Source organism: Prunus avium, chromosome 1 (genome assembly GCF_965620075.1).
Source record: "Prunus avium chromosome 1, drPruAviu1.hap1.1, whole genome shotgun sequence".
Classification (NCBI taxonomy): Eukaryota; Viridiplantae; Streptophyta; class Magnoliopsida; order Rosales; family Rosaceae; genus Prunus; species Prunus avium.
Genome location: NC_142284.1, coordinates 32,860,835 through 32,880,525, shown reverse-complemented (window position 1 = coordinate 32,880,525; position 19,691 = coordinate 32,860,835).

The following is a 19,691-nucleotide window of genomic DNA, read 5'->3' as shown; positions in this document are numbered from 1 at the left end:
CCCCAAATGACTCCTCCCACCATATTATGATGTTGCCCAAGTTTGGGGCTCGATCCGAAATCAATAGGGGTTCCAAGTTGGACAATTCATGTTCAACGGCAGTTCGTTCCTAATTGGAGTGGTTGGTGTATTCCGTACTTCTAGCGATTGGATTTCACTCAAAACTCACCAAATGACTCCTCCCACCATATTATGATGTTGCCCAAGTTTTGGGCTCGATACGAAATAAATAGGTGTTCCAAATTGGACAAATCAAGTTCAACGGCAGTTCGTTCCTAATTGGAGTGGTTGGTGTATTCCGTACTTCTAGCGATTGGATTTAAATCAAAACTCACCAAATGACTCCTCCCACCATATTATGATGTTGCCCAAGTTTTGGGCTCGATCCGAAATCAATAGGTGTTCCAAATTGGACAATTCAAGTTCAACGGCACTTCGTTCCTAATTGGAGTGGTTGGTGTATTCCATACTTCTAGCGACTGGATTTTACTCAAAACTCACCAAACGACTCCTCCCACCATATTATGATGTTGCCCAAGTTTTGGGCTCGATCCGAAATCAATAGGTGTTCCAAATTGGACAATTCAAGTTCAACGGCAGTTCTTTCCTAATTGGAGTGGTTGGTGTATTCCATACTTCTAGCGATTGGATTTCACTCAAAACTCACCAAATGACTCCTCCCACCATATTATGATGTTGCCCAAGTTTTGGGCTCGATCCGAAATCAATAGGTGTTCCAAATTGGACAATTCAAGTTCAACGGCAATTCGTTCCTAATTGGAGTGGTTGGTGTATTCCATACTTCTAGCGATTGAATTCACTCAAAACTCACCAAATGTCTCCTCCCACCATATTATGATGTTGCCCAAGTTTTGGGCTCGATCCGAAATCAATAGGTGTTCCAAATTGGACAATTCAAGTTCAACGGCAGTTCGTTCCTAATTGGAGTGGTTGGTGTATTCCATACTTCTAGCGATTGGATTTCACTCAAAACTCACTAAATGACTCCTCCCACCATATTATGATGTTGCCCAAGTTTTGGGCTCGATCCGAAATCAATAGGTGTGAGAAATTGGTCAATTCAATTTCAACGGCATTTCATTCCTAATTGGAGTGGTTGGTGTATTCCATACTTCTAGCGATTGGATTTCACTCAAAACTCACCAAATGACTCCTCCCACCATATTATGATGTTGCCCAAGTTTTGGGCTCGATCCGAAATCAATAGGTGTTCCAAATTGGACAATTCAAGTTCAACGACAGTTCGTTCCTAATTGGAGTGGTTGGTGTATTGCATACTTCTAGCGATTGGATTTCACTCAAAACTCACCAAATGACTCCTCCCACCATATTACGATGTTGCCCAAGTTTTGGGCTCGATCCGAAATCAATAGGTGTTCCAAATTGGACAATTCAAGTTCAACGGCAGTTCGTTCTAAATTGGTGTGGTTGGTGTATTCCATACTTCTAGCGATTGGATTTCACTCAAAACTCACCAAACGACTCCTCCCACCATATTATGATGTTGCCCAAGTTTTGGGCTCGATCCGAAATCAATAGGTGTTCAAAATTGGACAATTCAAGTTGAACGGCAGTTCGTTCCTAATTGGAGTGGTTGGTGTATTCCATACTTCTAGCAATTGGATTTCACTCAAAACTCACCAAATGGCTCCTCCCACCATATTATGATGTTGCCAAAGTTTTGGGCTCGATCCGAAATCAATAGATGTGAGAAATTGGACAATTCAAGTTCAACGGCAGTTCGTTCCTAATTGGAGTGGTTGGTGTATTCCATACTTCTAGCGATTGGATTTCACTCAAAACTCACCAAATGACTCCTCCCACCATATTATGTTGTTGCCCAAGTTTTGGGCTCGATCCGAAATCAATATTTGTTCCAAATTGGACAATTCAAGTTCAACGGCAGTTCGTTCCTAATTGGAGTGGTTGGTGTATTCCATACTTCTAGCGATTGGATTTCACTCAAACCTCACCAAATGACTCCTCCCACCATATTATGATGTTGCCCAAGTTTTGGGCTCGATCCGAAATCAATAGGTGTGAGAAATTGGTCAATTCAACTTCAACGGCATTTCGTTCCTAATTGGAGTGGTTGGGGTATTCCATACTTCTAGCGATTGGATTTCACTCAAAACTCACCAAATGACTCCTCCCACCATATTATGATGTTGCCCAAGTTTTGGGCTCGATCCGAAATCAATAGGTGTTCCAAATTGAACAATTCAAGTTCAACGGCAGTTCGTTCCAAATTGGAGTGGTTGGTGTATTCCATACTTCTAGCGATTGGATTTCACTCAAAACTCACCAAATGACTCCTCCCACCATATTATGATGTTGCCCAAGTTTTGGGCTCGATCCGAAATCAATAGGTGTTCCAAATTGGACAATTCAATTTCAACGGCAATTCATTCCTAATTGGAGTGGTTGGTGTATTCCATACTTCTAGCAATTGGATTTCACTCAAAACTCACCAAATGACTCCTCCCACCATATTATGATGTTGCCCAAGTTTTGGGCTCGATCCGAAATCAATAGGTGTGAGAAATTGGACAATTCAAGTTCAACGGCAGTTCGTTCCTAATTGGAGTGGTTGGTGTATTCCATACTTCTAGCGATTGGATTTCACTCAAAACTCACCAAATGACTCCTCCCACCATATTATGATGTTGCCCAAGTTTGGGGCTCGATCCGAAATCAATAGGTGTTCCAAATTGGACAATTCAAGTTCAACGGCAGTTCGTTCTTAATTGGAGTGGTTGGTGTATTCCATACTTCTAGCGATTGGATTTCACTCAAAACTCACCAAACGACTCCTCCCCCCATATTATGATGTTGCCCAAGTTTTGGGATCGATCCGAAATCAATAGGTGTTCAAAATTGGACAATTCAAGTTGAACGGCAGTTCGTTCCTAATTGGAGTGGTTGGTGTATTCCATACTTCTAGCGATTGGATTTCAATCAAAACTCACCAAATGACTCCTCCCACCATATTATGATGTTGCCCAAGTTTTGGGCTCGATCCGAAATCAATAGGTGTTCCAAATTGGACAATTCAAGTTCAACGGCTGTTCGTTCCTAATTGGAGTGGTTGGTGTATTCCATACTTCTAGCGATTGGATTTCACTCAAACCTCACCAAATGACTCCTCCCACCATATTATGATGTTGCCCAAGTTTTGGGCTCGATCCGAAATCAATAGGTGTGAGAAATTGGTCAATTCAACTTCAACGGCAGTTCGTTCCTAATTGGAGTGGTTGGTGTATTCCATACTTCTAGAGATTGGATTTCACTCAAAACTCACCAAATGACTCCTCCCACCATATTATGATGTTGCCCAAGTTTTGGGCTCGATCCGAAATCAATAGGTGTTCCAAATTGGACAATTCAAGTTCAACGGCAGTTCGTTCCTAATTGGAGTGGTTGGTGTATTCCATACTTCAAGCGACTGGATTTCACTCAAAACTCACCAAATGACTCCTCCCACCATATTATGATGTTGCCCAAGTTTTGGGCTCGATCCGAAATCAATAGGTGTTCCAAATTGGACAATTCAAGTTCAACGGCAATTCGTTCCTAATTGGAGTGGTTGGTGTATTCCATACCTCTAGCGATTGGATTTCACTCAAAACTCACCAAATGACTCCTCCCACCATATTATAATGTTGCCCAAGTTTTGGGCTCGATCCGAAATCAATAGGTGTGAGAAATTGGACAATTCAAGTTCAACGGCAGTTCGTTCCTAATTGGAGTGGTTGGTTCATTCCATCCTTCTAGCGATTGGATTTCACTCAAAACTTACCAAAGGACTCCTCCCACCATATTATGGTGTTGCCCAAGTTTTGGGCTCGATCCGAAATCAATAGGTGTGAGAAATTGGTTAATTCAATTTCAACGGCATTTCGTTCCTAATTGGAGTGGTTGGTGTATTCCATACTTCTAGCGGTTGGATTTCACTCAAAACTCACCAAATGACTCCTCCCACCATATTATGATGTTGCCCAAGTTTTGGCCTCGATCCGAAATCAATAGGAGTTCCAAATTGGACAATTCAAGTTCAACGGCAGTTCGTTCCTAATTGGAGTGGTTGGTGTATTCCATACTTCTAGCGATTGGATTTCACTCAAAACTCACCAAATGACTCCTCCCACCATATTATGATGTTGCCCAAGTTTTGGGCTCGATCCGAAATCAATAGGTTTTCCAAATTGGACAATTCAAGTTCAACGGCAATTCGTTCCTAATTGGAGTGGTTGGTGTATTCCATACTTCTAGCGATTGGATTTCACTCAAAACTAATCAAATGACTCCTCCCACCATATTATGATGTTGCCCAAGTTTTGGGCTCGATCCGAAATCAATAGGTGTGAGAAATTGGTCAATTCAACTTCAACGGCAGTTCGTTCCTAATTGGAGTGGTTGGTGTATTCCATACTTCTAGCGATTGGATTTCACTCAAAACTCACCAAATGACTCCTCCCACCATATTATGATGTTGCCCAAGTTTTGGGCTCGATCCGAAATCAATAGGTGTTCCAAATTGGACAATTCAAGTTCAACGGCAGTTCGTTCCTAGTTGGAGTGGTTGGTGTATTCCATACTTCAAGCGACTGGATTTCACTCAAAACTCACCAAATGACTCCTCCCACCATATTATGATGTTGCCCAAGTTTTGGGCTCGATCCGAAATCAATAGGTGTTCCAAATTGGACAATTCAAGTTCAACGGCAATTCGTTCCTAATTGGAGTGGTTGGTGTATTCCATACCTCTAGCGATTGGATTTCACTCAAAACTCACCAAATGACTCCTCCCACCATATTATAATGTTGCCCAAGTTTTGGGCTCGATCCGAAATCAATAGGTGTGAGAAATTGGACAATTCAAGTTCAACGGCAGTTCGTTCCTAATTGGAGTGGTTGGTTCATTCCATACTTCTAGCGATTGGATTTCACTCAAAACTTACCAAAGGACTCCTCCCACCATATTATGGTGTTGCCCAAGTTTTGGGCTCGATCCGAAATCAATAGGTGTGAGAAATTGGTTAATTCAATTTCAACGGCATTTCGTTCCTAATTGGAGTGGTTGGTGTATTCCATACTTCTAGCGGTTGGATTTCACTCAAAACTCACCAAATGACTCCTCCCACCATATTATGATGTTGCCCAAGTTTTGGCCTCGATCCGAAATCAATAGGAGTTCCAAATTGGACAATTCAAGTTCAACGGCAGTTCGTTCCTAATTGGAGTGGTTGGTGTATTCCATACTTCTAGCGATTGGATTTCACTCAAAACTCACCAAATGACTCCTCCCACCATATTATGATGTTGCCCAAGTTTTGGGCTCGATCCGAAATCAATAGGTTTTCCAAATTGGACAATTCAAGTTCAACGGCAATTCGTTCCTAATTGGAGTGGTTGGTGTATTCCATACTTCTAGCAATTGGATTTCACTCAAAACTAATCAAATTACTCCTCCCACCATATTATGATGTTGCCCAAGTTTTGGGCTCGATCCGAAATCAATAGGTGTGAGAAATTGGACAATTCAAGTTCAACGGCAGTTCGTTCCTAATGGGAGTGGTTGGTGTATTCCATACTTCTAGCGATTGGATTTCAATCAAAACTCACCAAATGACTCCTCCCACCATATTATGATGTTGCCCAAGTTTTGGGCTCGATCCGAAATCAATAGGTGTGAGAAATTGGACAATTCAAGTTCAACGGCAGTTCGTTCCTAATTGGAGTGGTTGGTGTATTCCATACTTCTAGCGATTGCATTTCACTCAAAACTTACCAAATGACTCCTCCCACCATATTATGATGTTGCCCAAGTTTTGGGCTCGATCCGAAATCAATAGGTGTTCAAAATTGGACAATTCAAGTTGAACGGCAGTTCGTTCCAAATTGGAGTGGTTGGTGTATTCCATACTTCTAGCGATTGCATTTCACTCAAAACTCCCCGAATGACTCCTCACACCATATTATGATGTTGCCCAAGTTTTGGGCTCGATCCGAAATCAATACGTGTTCCAAATTGGACAATTCAAGTTCAACGGCAGTTCGTTCCTAATTGGAGTGGTTGGTGTATTCCATACTTCTAGAGTTTGGATTTCACTCAAAACTCACCAAATGACTCCTTTCACCATATTATGATGTTGCCCAAGTTTTGGGATCGATCCGAAATGAATAGGTGTGAGAAATTGGTCAATTCAATTTCAACGGCAGTTCATTCCTAATTGGAGTGGTTGGTGTATTCCATACTTCTAGCGGTTGGATTTCACTCAAACCTCACCAAATGACTCCTCCCACCATATTATGATGTTGCCCAAGTTTTGGGCTCGATCCGAAATCAATAGTTGTGAGAAATTGGTCAATTCAACTTCAACGGCACTTCGTTCCTAATTGGAGTGGTTGGTGTATTCTATACTTCTAGCGATTGCATTTCACTCAAAACTTACCAAATGACTCCTCCCCCCATATTATGATGTTGCCCAAGTTTTGGGCTCGATCCGAAATCAATAGGTGTTCCAAATTGGACAATTCAAGTTCTACGGCAGTTCGTTCCTAATTGGAGTGGTTTGTGTATTCCATACTTCTAGCGATTGGATTTCACTCAAAACTCACCAAATGACTCCTCCAACCATATTATGATGTTGCCAAAGTTTTGGGCTCGATCCGAAATCAATAGGTGTGAGAAATTGGACAATTCAAGTTCAACGGCAGTTCGTTCCTAATTGGAGTGGTTGGTGTATTCCATACTTCTAGCGATTGGATTTCAATCAAAACTCACCAAATGACTCCTCCCACCATATTATGATGTTGCCCAAGTTTTGGGCTATCCGAACTCAATAGGTGTTCCAAATTGGACAATTCAAGTTCAATGGCAGTTCGTTCCTAATTGGAGTGGTTGGTGTATTCCATACTTCTAGTGAATGGATTTCACTCAAAACTCACCAAATGAAGCCTCCCACCATATTATGACGTTGCCCAAGTTTTGGGCTCGATCCGAAATCAATAGTTGTTCAAAATTGGACAATTCAAGTTGAACGGCAGTTCGTTCCTAATTGGAGTGGTTGGTGTAATCCATACTTCTAGCGATTGCATTTCACTCAAAACTCCCCGAATGACTCCTCACACCATATTATGATGTTGCCCAAGTTTTGGGCTCGATCCGAAATCAATACGTGTTCCAAATTGGACAATTCAAGTTCAACGGCAGTTCGTTCCTAATTGGAGTGGTTGGTGTATTCCAAACTTCTAGCGATTGGATTTCACTCAAAACTCACCAAATGACTCCTCCCACCATATTATGATGTTGCCCAAGATTTGGGCTCGATACGAAATCAATAGGTGTTCCAAATTGGACAATTCAAATTCAACGGCAGTTCGTTCCTAATTGGAGTGGTTGGTGTATTCCATACTTCTAGCGATTGGATTGCACTGCAAACGCCCCAAATGACTCCTCCCACCATATTATGATGTTGCCCAAGTTTTGGGCTCGATCCGAACTCAATAGGTGTTCAAAATTGGACAATTCAAATTCAACGGCAGTTCGTTCCTAATTGGAGTGGTTGGTGTATTCCATACTTCTAGCGATTGCATTTCACTCAAAACTCACCAAATGACTCCTCCCACCATATTATGTTGTTGCCCAAGTTTTGGGCTCGATCCCAAATCAATAGGTGTTCCAAATTGGACAATTCACGTTCAACGACAGTTCGTTCCTAATTGGAGTGGTTGGTGTATTCCATACATCTAGCGATTGGATTTCACTCAAAACTCACCAAATGACTCCTCCCACCATATTATGTTGTTGCCCAAGTTTGGGGTTCGATCCGAAATCAATAGGTGTGAGAAATTGGACAATTTAAGTTCAACGGCAGCTCGTTCCTAATTGGAGTGGTTGGTGTATTCCACAGTTCTAGCGATTAGATTTCACTCAAAACTCTCCAAATGACTCCTCCCACCATATTATGATGTTGCCCAAGTTTTGGGCTCGATCCGAAATCAATAGGTGTTCCAAGTTGGACAATTCAAGTTCAACGACAGTTCGTTCCAAATTGGAGTTGTTGGTGTATTCCAAACTTCTAGCGATTGGATTTCACTCAAAACGCACCAAATGACTCCTCCCACCATATTATGATGTTGCCCAAGTTTTGGGCTCAATCCGAAATCAATAGGAGTGAGAAATTGGACAATTCAAGTTCAACGGCAGTTCGTTCCTAATTGGAGTGGTTGGTGTATTCCATACTTCTAGGGATTCGATTTCACTGAAAATTCACCAAATGACTCCTCCCACCATATTATGTTGTTGCCCAAGTTTTGGGCTCGATCCAAAATCAATAGGTGTTCCAAATTGGACAATTCAAGTTCAACGGCAGTTCGTTCCTAATTAGAGTGGTTGGTGTATTCCATACTTCTAGCGATTGGATTTCACTCAAAACTCACCAAATGACTCCTCCCACCATATTATGATGTTGTCCAAGTTTTGGGCTCGATCCGAAATCAATAGGTGTTCCAAGTTGGACAATTCAAGTTCAACGACAGTTCGTTCCAAATTGGAGTTGTTGGTGTATTCCAAACTTCTAGCGATTGGATTTCACTCAAAACGCACCAAATGACTCCTCCCACCATATTATGATGTTGCCCAAGTTTTGGGCTCGATCCGAAATCAATAGGTGTGAGAAATTGGACAATTCAAGTTCAACGGCAGTTCGTTCCTAATTGGAGTGGTTGGTGTATTCCATACTTCTAGCGATTGCATTTCACTCAAAACTCCCCAAATGACTCCTCACACCATATTATGATGTTGCCCAAGTTTTGGGCTGGATCCGTAATCAATAGGTGTTCCAAATTGGGCAATTCAAGTTCAACGGCAGTTCGTTCCTAATTGGAGTGGTTGGTGTATTCCATACTTCTAGCGATTGGATTTCACTCAAAACTCACCAAATGACTCCACCCACCATATTATGATGTTGCCCAAGTTTTGGGCTCGATCCAAAATCAATAGGTGTGAGAAATTGATCAATTCAATTTCAACGGCATTTCGTTCCTAATTGGAGTGGTTGGTGTATTCCATACTTCTAGCGATTGGATTTCACTCAAAACTCACCAAATGACTCCTCCCACCATATTATGCTTTTGCCCAAGTTTTGGGATCGATCCGAAATCAATAGGTGTGCGAAATTGGACAATTCAAGTTCAATGGCAGTTCGTTCCTAATTGGAGTGGTTGGTGTATTCCACACTTCTAGCGATTGGATTTCACTCAAAACTCACCAAATGACTCCTCCCACCATATTATGATGTTGCCCAAGTTTTGGGCTCGATCCAAAATCAATAGGTGTGCGAAATTGGACAATTCAAGTCCAACGGCAGTTCGTTCCTAATTGGAGTGGTTGGTGTATTCCATACTTCTAGCGATTGGATTTCTCTCAAAACTCACCAAATGACCCCTCCCACCATATTATGATGTTGCCCAAGATTTGGGCTCGATCCGAAATCAATAGGTGTTCCAAATTGGACACTTCAAGTTCAACGGCAGTTCATTCCTAATTGGAGTGGTTGGTATATTCCATACTTCTAGCGATTGGATTTCACTCAAAACTAACCAAATGACTCCTCCCACCATATTATGATGTTGCCCAAGTTTTGGGCTCGATCCGAAATCAATAGGTGTGAGAAATTGGACAATTCAAGTTCAACGGCAGTTCGTTCCTAATTGGAGTGGTTGGTGTAATCCATACTTCTAGCGATTGGATTTCAATCAAAACTCACCAAATGACTCCTCCCACCATATTATGATGTTGCCCAAGATTTTGGCTCGATCCGAAATCAATAGGTGTTCCAAATTGGACAATTCAAGTTCAACGGCAGTTTGTTCCTAATTGGAGTGGTTGGTGTATTCCATACTTCTAGTGAATGGATTTCACTCAAACCTCACCAAATGAAGCCTCCCACCATATTATGATGTTGCCCAAGTTTTGGGCTCGATCCGAAATGAATAGTTGTTCAAAATTGGACAATTCAAGTTCAACGGCAGTTCGTTCCTAATTGGAGTGGTTGGTGTATTCCATACTTCTAGCGATTGGATTTCATTCAAAACGCACCAAATGACTTCTCCCACCATATTATGATGTTGCCCAAGTTTTGGGCTCGATCCGAACTCAATAGGTGTGAGAAATTGGACAATTCAAGTTCAACGGCAGTTCGTTCCTAATTGGAGTGGTTGGTGTATTCCATACTTCTAGCGATTGGATTTCACTCAAAACGCCCCAAATGACTTCTCCCACCATATTATGATGTTGCCCAAGTTTTGGGCCCGATCCGAACTCAATAGGTGTGAGAAATTGGTCAATTCAATTTGAACGGCAGTTCGTTCCTAATTGGAGTGGTTGGTGTATTCTATACTTCTAGCGATTGGATTTCACTCAAAACTCACCAAATCACTCCTCCCACCATATTATGATGTTGCCCAAGTTTTGGGCTCGATCCGAAATCAATAGGTGTTCCAAATTGGACAATTCAAGTTCAACGGCAGTTCGTTCCTAATTGGAGTGGTTGGTGTATTTCGTACTTCTAGCGATTGGATTTCACTCAAAACGCACCAAATGACTCCTCCCACCGTATTATGATGTTGCCCAAGTTTTGGGCTCGATCCGAAATCAATGGGTGTTCCAAATTGGACAATTCAAGTTCAACGGCAGTTCGTTCCTAATTGGAGTGTTTGGTGTATTCCATACTTCTAGCGATTGGATTTCACTCAAAACGGACCAAATGACTCCTCCCACCATATTATGATGTTGCCCAAGTTTTGGGCTCGATCCGAAATCAATAGGTGTGAGAAATGGGACAGTTCAAGTTCAACGGCAGTTCGCTCCTAATTGGAGTGGTTGGTGTATTCCATACTTCTAGCGATTGGATTTCACTCAAAACTCACCAAATGACTCCTCCCACCATATTTTGATGTTGCCCAAGTTTTGGGCTCGATCCGAAATCAATAGGTGTGAGAAATTGGACAATTCAAGTTCAACGGCAGTTCGTTCCTAATTGGAGTGGTTGGTGTATTCCATACTTCTAGCGATTGGATTTCACTCAAAAGTCACCAAATTACTCCTCCCACCGTATTATGATGTTGCCCAAGTTTTGGGCTCGATCCGAAATCAATAGGTGTTCCAAATTGGACAATTCAAGTTCAATGGCAATTCGTTCCTAATTGGAGTGGTTGGTGTATTCCATACTTCTAGCGATTGGATTTCACTCAAAACTCACCAAATGACTCCAACCACCATATTATGATGTTGCCCAAGTTTTGGGCTCGATCCGAAATCAATAGGTGTGAGAAATTGGACAATTCAAGTTCAACGGCAGTTCATTCCTAATTGGAGTGGTTGGTGGATTCCATACTTCTAGCGATTGGATTTCACTCAAAACTCACCAAATGACTCCTCCCACCATATTATGATGTTGTCCAAGTTTGGGGCTCGATCCGAAATCAATAGGTGTGAGAAATTGGACAATTCAAGTTCAACGGCAGTTCGTTCCTAATTGCAGTGGTTGGTGGCGATTGGATTTCACTCAAAACTCACCAAATGACTCCTCCCACCATATTATGATGTTGCCCAAGTTTTGGGCTCGATCTGAAATCAATAGGTGTTCCAAATTGGACAATTCAAGTTCAACGGCTGTTCATTCCTAATTGGAGTGGTTGGTGTTGCTTCGATTCAGCTGTATCAAAATGGATTCACCTGCATCCTCAACTTGTGATACTCGCAAGTGCACGAGCCGTTTGGTAGTATAGCATATGTAAGTGCGAGGTCGATCCCACGAGGATTGGTGATTGAATGGTCCAATTCATTTCTCCTACACAAAACAGAAATGAAAAAGAAAATAAATAAAACAAGAACAAAGGAAATAACTCAAGCAAATAAGTTCCCAAGTTCAATTAGATTAACGGATTGATTCTAGCTAAAGTATGATTAAGCCATGGTGTGTGGTCATAACCTTGTGTTCCTAATTCCCTAATTTGATCATTTGTTGTCTAACCTAAAACTAAGCATTAGGAACCCATTAAGCATAGAAGAACAATTTAAACAACCAAGTATGTATCTAATCCCTGTTGTCGAATGTCCATACATACTCTTCCTATTCATAGTTCAATTCGAATTAAAGCATGGTGTATACTCTTAATTCAAACCGAGATAGCTAACATGCAAGCCTAAATGGTGATCAATCATTCAAACTAGCATATTAACTTATAAGCATAATGAATAAGAACAAAAAACCATAACTGAAACTTGGAAACTAATTAAACTTGAATACTTAAGAAAGAATGTACATTACAAATAAAAGTAAAGTGGAACTAAGAAAACTTGAAGGAAAATTAAGTAAACTCATTTTACTACAACAATTGAAAACTTAGAAAGATAAACTAAGAGAATTTGAGGGAGAGAAGGGAAGGGAGCTCTAGAGAAGTGTTTGAGAGCTCCCCCCCTTGGGGTGTGTTTTGAAGCTTGAAGGCTTCTCTATTTATAGGGCTAAGAGGGAGGAACATCATGATGAACTCCCACACCATCCTTCATCTTTTGCTGCACCTCAAGCTTTCATCACATGGGTTCAAAGGTGGTCAGATGTGGCTGCCCTTTGCTGCCAACCCATGTGATTGCCTTTTGCTGCCAACCCATGTGGTTGCCTTTTGGTTGCTGAAAAACGAGTTTTCTAAACCAGTCTTGGTGTAGGAAGGCCAGAGGTTTCAAAACGTATCCAATGGGGCTCCAATTTGGATATGGTATACTAGACACCCATTGGAACAACTTCTATGAAGAAAGTATTTCCATCGGATCAGTAGAAGTGTGCGTTTTGGCCCTTGCAAGTTGGCAGCCGAACAGAGACTGGAATTGACTTCATTTCATCTTTTCTTTCCTTTTTGATTCACATGCATGCACATGCTTCCTCTTTCAATTAAAACCTGATTTCCAGCTCCAAAGTGATCTACCAATTCAATTCCCATGTTCAAAGGCTGAAGCAAAATGCCTCTCATCATTCCTCATCCTTCTCTCTCTCCTTAATCTTTGCTTCCCATGCATGCACATGCTTTCTCTATAATAGCTCCAGCATGTACCAACTTGCTCCTTTAGAATTTCATAGCTGGAATGCCTCCCCACTTCACTCATTATGCTGGGTGCAAAGTCAGTTATAGCTGGGGTGAGGCACATGGCTAAAAGGAGGCACATGGAGGCACATGACAAAGCTGGCAGCTGCAAATCCTCCTGAGCAGGGTTCAGTGTTGGACGGGCTAAGGACTCCAGACATGTTCAATTGGGCTGAAATTTGGATATGTTATAGTACACACCCAATGGAACAACTTTCATGAAGATCTTCACCTCATCCGAGCCCCACAGCATTCTGATCCAAGGCCAAGAGGTTGACCTACGAAACTGGGCTGGAAATGGGATGTAGCCAAAATTAGTTTGTCTTTAAGCTCATATTCCTCATATGCCAATCAGCCCATAACATGCATGGATTGCATCATTTCCAATCCAAAGTCATCATTGTTACCTAAATGTCAATTAACTGAAAGATAAACACAAAAAGGATTAAAAGCACAAGTTTAACTCAATAACATAACCAAATCATAAGCTAGAAGGGTACAAAATGACATACAATTATGAACCGATCAGTTGGTGTATTCCATACTTCTAGCGATTGGATTTCACTCAAAACTCACCAAATGACTCCTCCCACCGTATTATGATGTTGCCCAAGTTTTGGGCTCGATCCGAAATAAATAGATGTGAGAAATTGGACAATTCAAGTTCGACGGCAGTTCGTTCCTAATTGGAGTGGTTGGTGTATTCCATACTTCTAGCGATTGGATTTCACTCAAAACTCACCAAATGACTCCTCCCACCATATTACGATGTTGCCCAAGTTTTGGGCTCGATCCGAAATCAATTGGTGTGAGAAATTGCACAATTCAAGTTCAACGGCAGTTCGTTCCTAATTGGAGTGGTTGGTGTATTCCATACTTCTAGCGATTGGATTTAACTCAAAACTCACCAAATGACTCCTCCCACCATATTATGATGTTGCCCAAGTTTTGGGCTCGATCAGAAATCAATACGTGTGAGAAATTGGACAATTCAATTTCAACTGCAGTTCGTTCCTAATTGGAGTGGTAGGTGTATTCCATACTTCTAGTGATTGGATTTCACTCAAAACTCACCAAATGACTCCTCCCACCATATTATGATGTTGCCCAGGTTTTGGGCTCGATCCGAAATCAATCGGTGTTCCAAATTGGACAATTCAAGTTCAACGGCAGTTCGTTCCCAATTGGAGTGGTTGGTGTATTCCATACTTCTAGCGATTGGATTTCACTCAAAACTCACCAAATGACTCCTCCCACCATATTATGATGTTACCCAAGTTTTGGGCTCGATCCGAAATCAATAGGTGTTCCAAATTGGACAATTCAAGTTCAACGGCAGTTCGTTCCTAATTGGAGTGTTTGGTGTATTCCATACTTCTAGCGATTGGATTTCACTCAAAACGCACCAAATGACTCCTCCCACCATATTATGATGTTGCCCAAGTTTTGGGCTCGATCCGAAATCAATAGGTGTGAGAAATGGGACAGTTCAAGTTCAACGGCAGTTCGCTCCTAATTGGAGTGGTTGGTGTATTCCACACTTCTAGCGATTCGATTTCACTCAAAACTCACCAAATGACTCCTCCCACCATATTATGATGTTGCCCAAGTTTTGGGCTCGATCCGAAATCAATAGGTGTTCCAAATTGGACAATTCAAGTTCAACGGCAGTTCGTTCCTAATTGGAGTGGTTGGAGTATTCCGTACTTCTAGCGATTGGATTTCACTCAAAACGCACCAAATGACTCCTCCCACCGTATTATGATGTTGCCCAAGTTTTGGGCTCGATCCGAAATCAATAGGTGTTCCAAATTGGACAATTCAAGTTCAACGGCAGTTCGTTCCTAATTGGAGTGTTTGGTGTATTCCATACTTCTAGCGATTGGATTTCACTCAAAACGCACCAAATGACTCCTCCCACCATATTATGATGTTGCCCAAGTTTTGGGCTCGATCCGAAATCAATAGGTGTGAGAAATGGGACAGTTCAAGTTCAACGGCAGTTCGCTCCTAATTGGAGTGGTTGGTGTATTCCATACTTCTAGCAATTGGATTTCACTCAAAACTCACCAAATGACTCCTCCCACCATATTATGATGTTGCCCAAGTTTTGGGCTCGATCCGAAATCAATAGGTGTTCTAAATTGGACAATTCAAGTTCAACGGCAGTTCGTTCCTAATTGTTGTGGTTGGTGTATTCCATACTTCTAGCGATTGGATTTCACTCAAAACTCTCCAAATGACTCCTCCCACCATATTATGATGTTGCCCAAGTTTCGGGCTCGATCCGAAAGAAATAGGTGTTCCAAATTGGACAATTCAAGTTCAACGGCAGTTCGTTCCTAATTGGAATGGTTGGTGTATTCCATACTTCTAGCGATTGGATTTCACTCAAAACTCACCAAATGACTCCTCCCACCATATTACGATGTTGCCCAAGTTTTGGGCTCGATCCGAAATCAATAGGTGTGAGAAATTGGACAATTCAAGTTCAACGGCAGTTCGTTCCTAATTGGAGTGGTTGGTGTATTCCATACTTCTAGCGATTGGATTTCACTCAAAACTCACCAAATGACTCCTCCCACCATATTATGATGTTGCCCAAGTTTTGGGCTCGATCCGAAATCAATAGGTGTTCTAAATTGGACAATTCAAGTTCAACGGCAGTTCGTTCCTAATTGTTGTGGTTGGTGTATTCCATACTTCTAGCGATTGGATTTCACTCAAAACTCTCCAAATGACTCCTCCCACCATATTATGATGTTGCCCAAGTTTCGGGCTCGATCCGAAAGAAATAGGTGTTCCAAATTGGACAATTCAAGTTCAACGGCAGTTCGTTCCTAATTGGAATGGTTGGTGTATTCCATACTTCTAGCGATTGGATTTCACTCAAAACTCACCAAATGACTCCTCCCACCATATTATGATGTTGCCCAAGTTTTGGGCTCGATCCGAAATCAATAGGTGTTCCAAATTGGACAATTCAAGTTCAACGGTAGTTCGTTCCTAATTGGAGTGGTTGGTGTATTCCATACTTCTAGGGATTGGATTTCACTCAAAACTCACCAAATGACTCCTCCCACCATATTACGATGTTGCCCAAGTTTTGGGCTCGATCCGAAATCGATAGGTGTGAGAAATTGGACAATTCAAGTTCAACGGCAGTTCATTTCTAATTGGAGTGGTTGGTGTATTCCATACTTCTAGGGATTGGATTTCACTCAAAACTCACCAAATGACTCCTCCCACCATATTATGATGTTGCCCAAGTTTTGGGCTCGATCCGAAATCAATAGGTGTTCTAAATTGGACAATTCAAGTTCAACGGCAGTTCGTTCCTAATTGTTGTGGTTGGTGTATTCCATACTTCTAGCGATTGGATTTCACTCAAAACTCTCCAAATGACTCCTCCCACCATATTATGATGTTGCCCAAGTTTCGGGCTCGATCCGAAAGAAATAGGTGTTCCAAATTGGACAATTCAAGTTCAACGGCAGTTCGTTCCTAATTGGAATGGTTGGTGTATTCCATACTTCTAGCGATTGGATTTCACTCAAAACTCACCAAATGACTCCTCCCACCATATTATGATGTTGCCCAAGTTTTGGGCTCGATCCGAAATCAATAGGTGTTCCAAATTGGACAATTCAAGTTCAACGGCAGTTCGTTCCTAATTGGAGTGGTTGGTGTATTCCATACTTCTAGCGATTGGATTTCACTCAAAACGCACCAAATGACTCCTCCCACCATATTATGATATTGCCCAAGTTTTGGGCTCGATCCGATATCAATAGGTGTGAGAAATTGGACAATTCAAGTTCAACGGCAGTTCGTTCCTAATTGGAGTCGTTGGTGTATTCCATACTTCTAGCGATTGGATTTCACTCAAAACTCACCAAATGACTCCTCCCACCATATTATGATGTTGCCCAAGTTTTGGGCTCGATCCGAAATCAATAGGTGTTCCAAATTGGACAATTCAAGTTCAACGGCAGTTCGTTCCTAATTGGTGTGGTTGGTGTATTCCATACTTCTAGCGATTGGATTTCACTCAAAACTCACCAAATGACTCCTCCCACCATATTATGATGTTGCCCAAGTTTTGGGCTCGATCCGAAATCAATAGGTGTGAGAAATTGGACAATTCAAGTTCAACGGCAGTTCGTTCCTAATTGGAGTGGTTGGTGTATTCCATACTTCTAGCGATTGGATTTCACTCAAAACTCTCCAAATGACTCCTCCCACCACATTAGCCCGAGTTTTGGGCTCGATCCGAAATCAATAGGTGTTCCAAATTGGACAATTCAAGTTCAACGGCAATTCATTCCTAATTGGAGTGGTTGGTGTATTCCATACTTCTAGCGATTGGATTTCACTCAAAACTCACCAAATGACTCGTCCCACCATATTATGATGTTGCCCAAGTTTTGGGCTCGATCCGAAATCAATAGGTGTTCCAAATTGGACAATTCAAGTTCAACGGCAGTTCGTTCCTAATTGGAGTGGTTGGTGTATTCCGTACTTCTAGCGATTGGATTTCACTCAAAACTCACCAAATGACTCCTCCCACCATATTATGATGTTGCCCAAGTTTTGGGCTCGATCCGAAATCAATAGGTGTTCCAAATTGGACAATTCAAGTTCAACGGCAGTTCGTTCCTAATTGGAGTGGTTGGTGTATTCCATACTTCTAGCGATTGGATTTCACTCAAAACTCACCAAATGACTCCTCCCACCATATTATGATGTTGCCCAAGTGTTGGGCTCGATCCGAAATAGATAGGTGTGAGAAATTGGACAATTCAAGTTCAACGGCAGTTCGTTCCTAATTGGAGTGGTTGGTGTATTCCATACTTCTAGCGATTGGATTTCACTCGAAACTCACAAAACGACTCCTCCCACCATATTATGATGTTGCCCGAGTTTCGGGCTCGATCCGAAATAAATAGGTGTTCCAAATTGGACAATTCAAGTTCAACGGCAGTTCGTTCCTAATTGGAATGGTTGGTGTATTCCATACTTCTAGCGATTGGATTTCACTCAAAACTCACCAAATGACTCCTCCCACCATATTATGATGTTGCCCAAGTTTTGGGTTCGATCCGAAATCAATAGGTGTTCCAAATTGGACAATTCAAGTTCAACGGCAGTTCGTTCCTAATTGGAGTGGTTGGTGTATTCCATACTTCTAGCGATTGGATTTCACTCAAAACGCACCAAATGACTCCTCCCACCATATTATGATATTGCCCAAGTTTTGGGCTCGATCCGATATCAATAGGTGTGAGAAATTGGACAATTCAAGTTCAACGGCAGTTCGTTCCTAATTGGAGTCGTTGGTGTATTCCATACTTCTAGCGATTGGATTTCACTCAAAACTCACCAAATGACTCCTCCCACCATATTATGATGTTGCCCAAGTTTTGGGCTCGATCCGAAATCAATAGGTGTTCCAAATTGGAGAATTCAAGTTCAACGGCAGTTCGTTCCTAATTGGAGTGGTTGGTGTATTCCATACTTCTAGCAATTGGATTTGACTCAAAACTCACCAAATGACTCCTCCCACCATAGTATGATGTTGCCCAAATTTTGGGCTCGATCCGAAATCAATAGGTGTTCCAAATTGGAAAATTCAAGTTCAACGGCAGTTCGTTCCTAATTGGAGTGGTTGGTGTATTCCATACTTCTAGCGATTGGATTGCACTCAAAACTCTCCAAATGACTCCTCCCACCACATTATGATGTTGCCCGAGTTTTGGGCTCGATCCGAAATCAATAGGTGTTCCAAATTAGACAATTCAAGTTCAACGGCAGTTCGTTCCTAATTGGAGTGGTTGGTGTATTCCGTACTTCTAGCGATTGGATTTCACTCAAAACTCACCAAATGACTCCTACGACCATATTATGATGTTGCCCAAGTTTTGGGCTCGATCCGAAATCAATAGGTGTTCCAAATTGGACAATTCAAGTTCCACGGCAGTTCATTCCTAATTGGAGTGGTTGGTGTATTCCATACTTCTAGGGATTGGATTTCACTCAAAACTAACCAAATGACTCCTCCCCCAATATTATGATGTTGCCCAAGTTTTGGCTCGATCCGAAATCAATAGGTGCTCCAAATTGGACAATTCAAGTTCAACGGCAGTTCGTTCCTAATTGGAGTGGTTGGTGTATTCCATACTTCTAGCGATTGGATTTCACTCAAAAATCACCAAATGACTCCTCCCACCATATTATGATGTTGCCCAAGTTTTGGGCTCGATCCGAAATCGATAGGTGTGAGAAATTGAACAATTCAAGTTCAACGGCAGTTCGTTCCTAATTGGAGTGGTTGGTGTATTCCATACTTCTAGCGATTGGATTGCACTCAAAACTCTCCAAATGACTCCTCCCACCACATTATGATGTTGCCCGAGTTTTGGGCTCGATCCGAAATCAATAGGTGTTCCAAATTAGACAATTCAAGTTCAACGGCAGTTCGTTCCTAATTGGAGTGGTTGGTGTATTCCGTACTTCTAGCGATT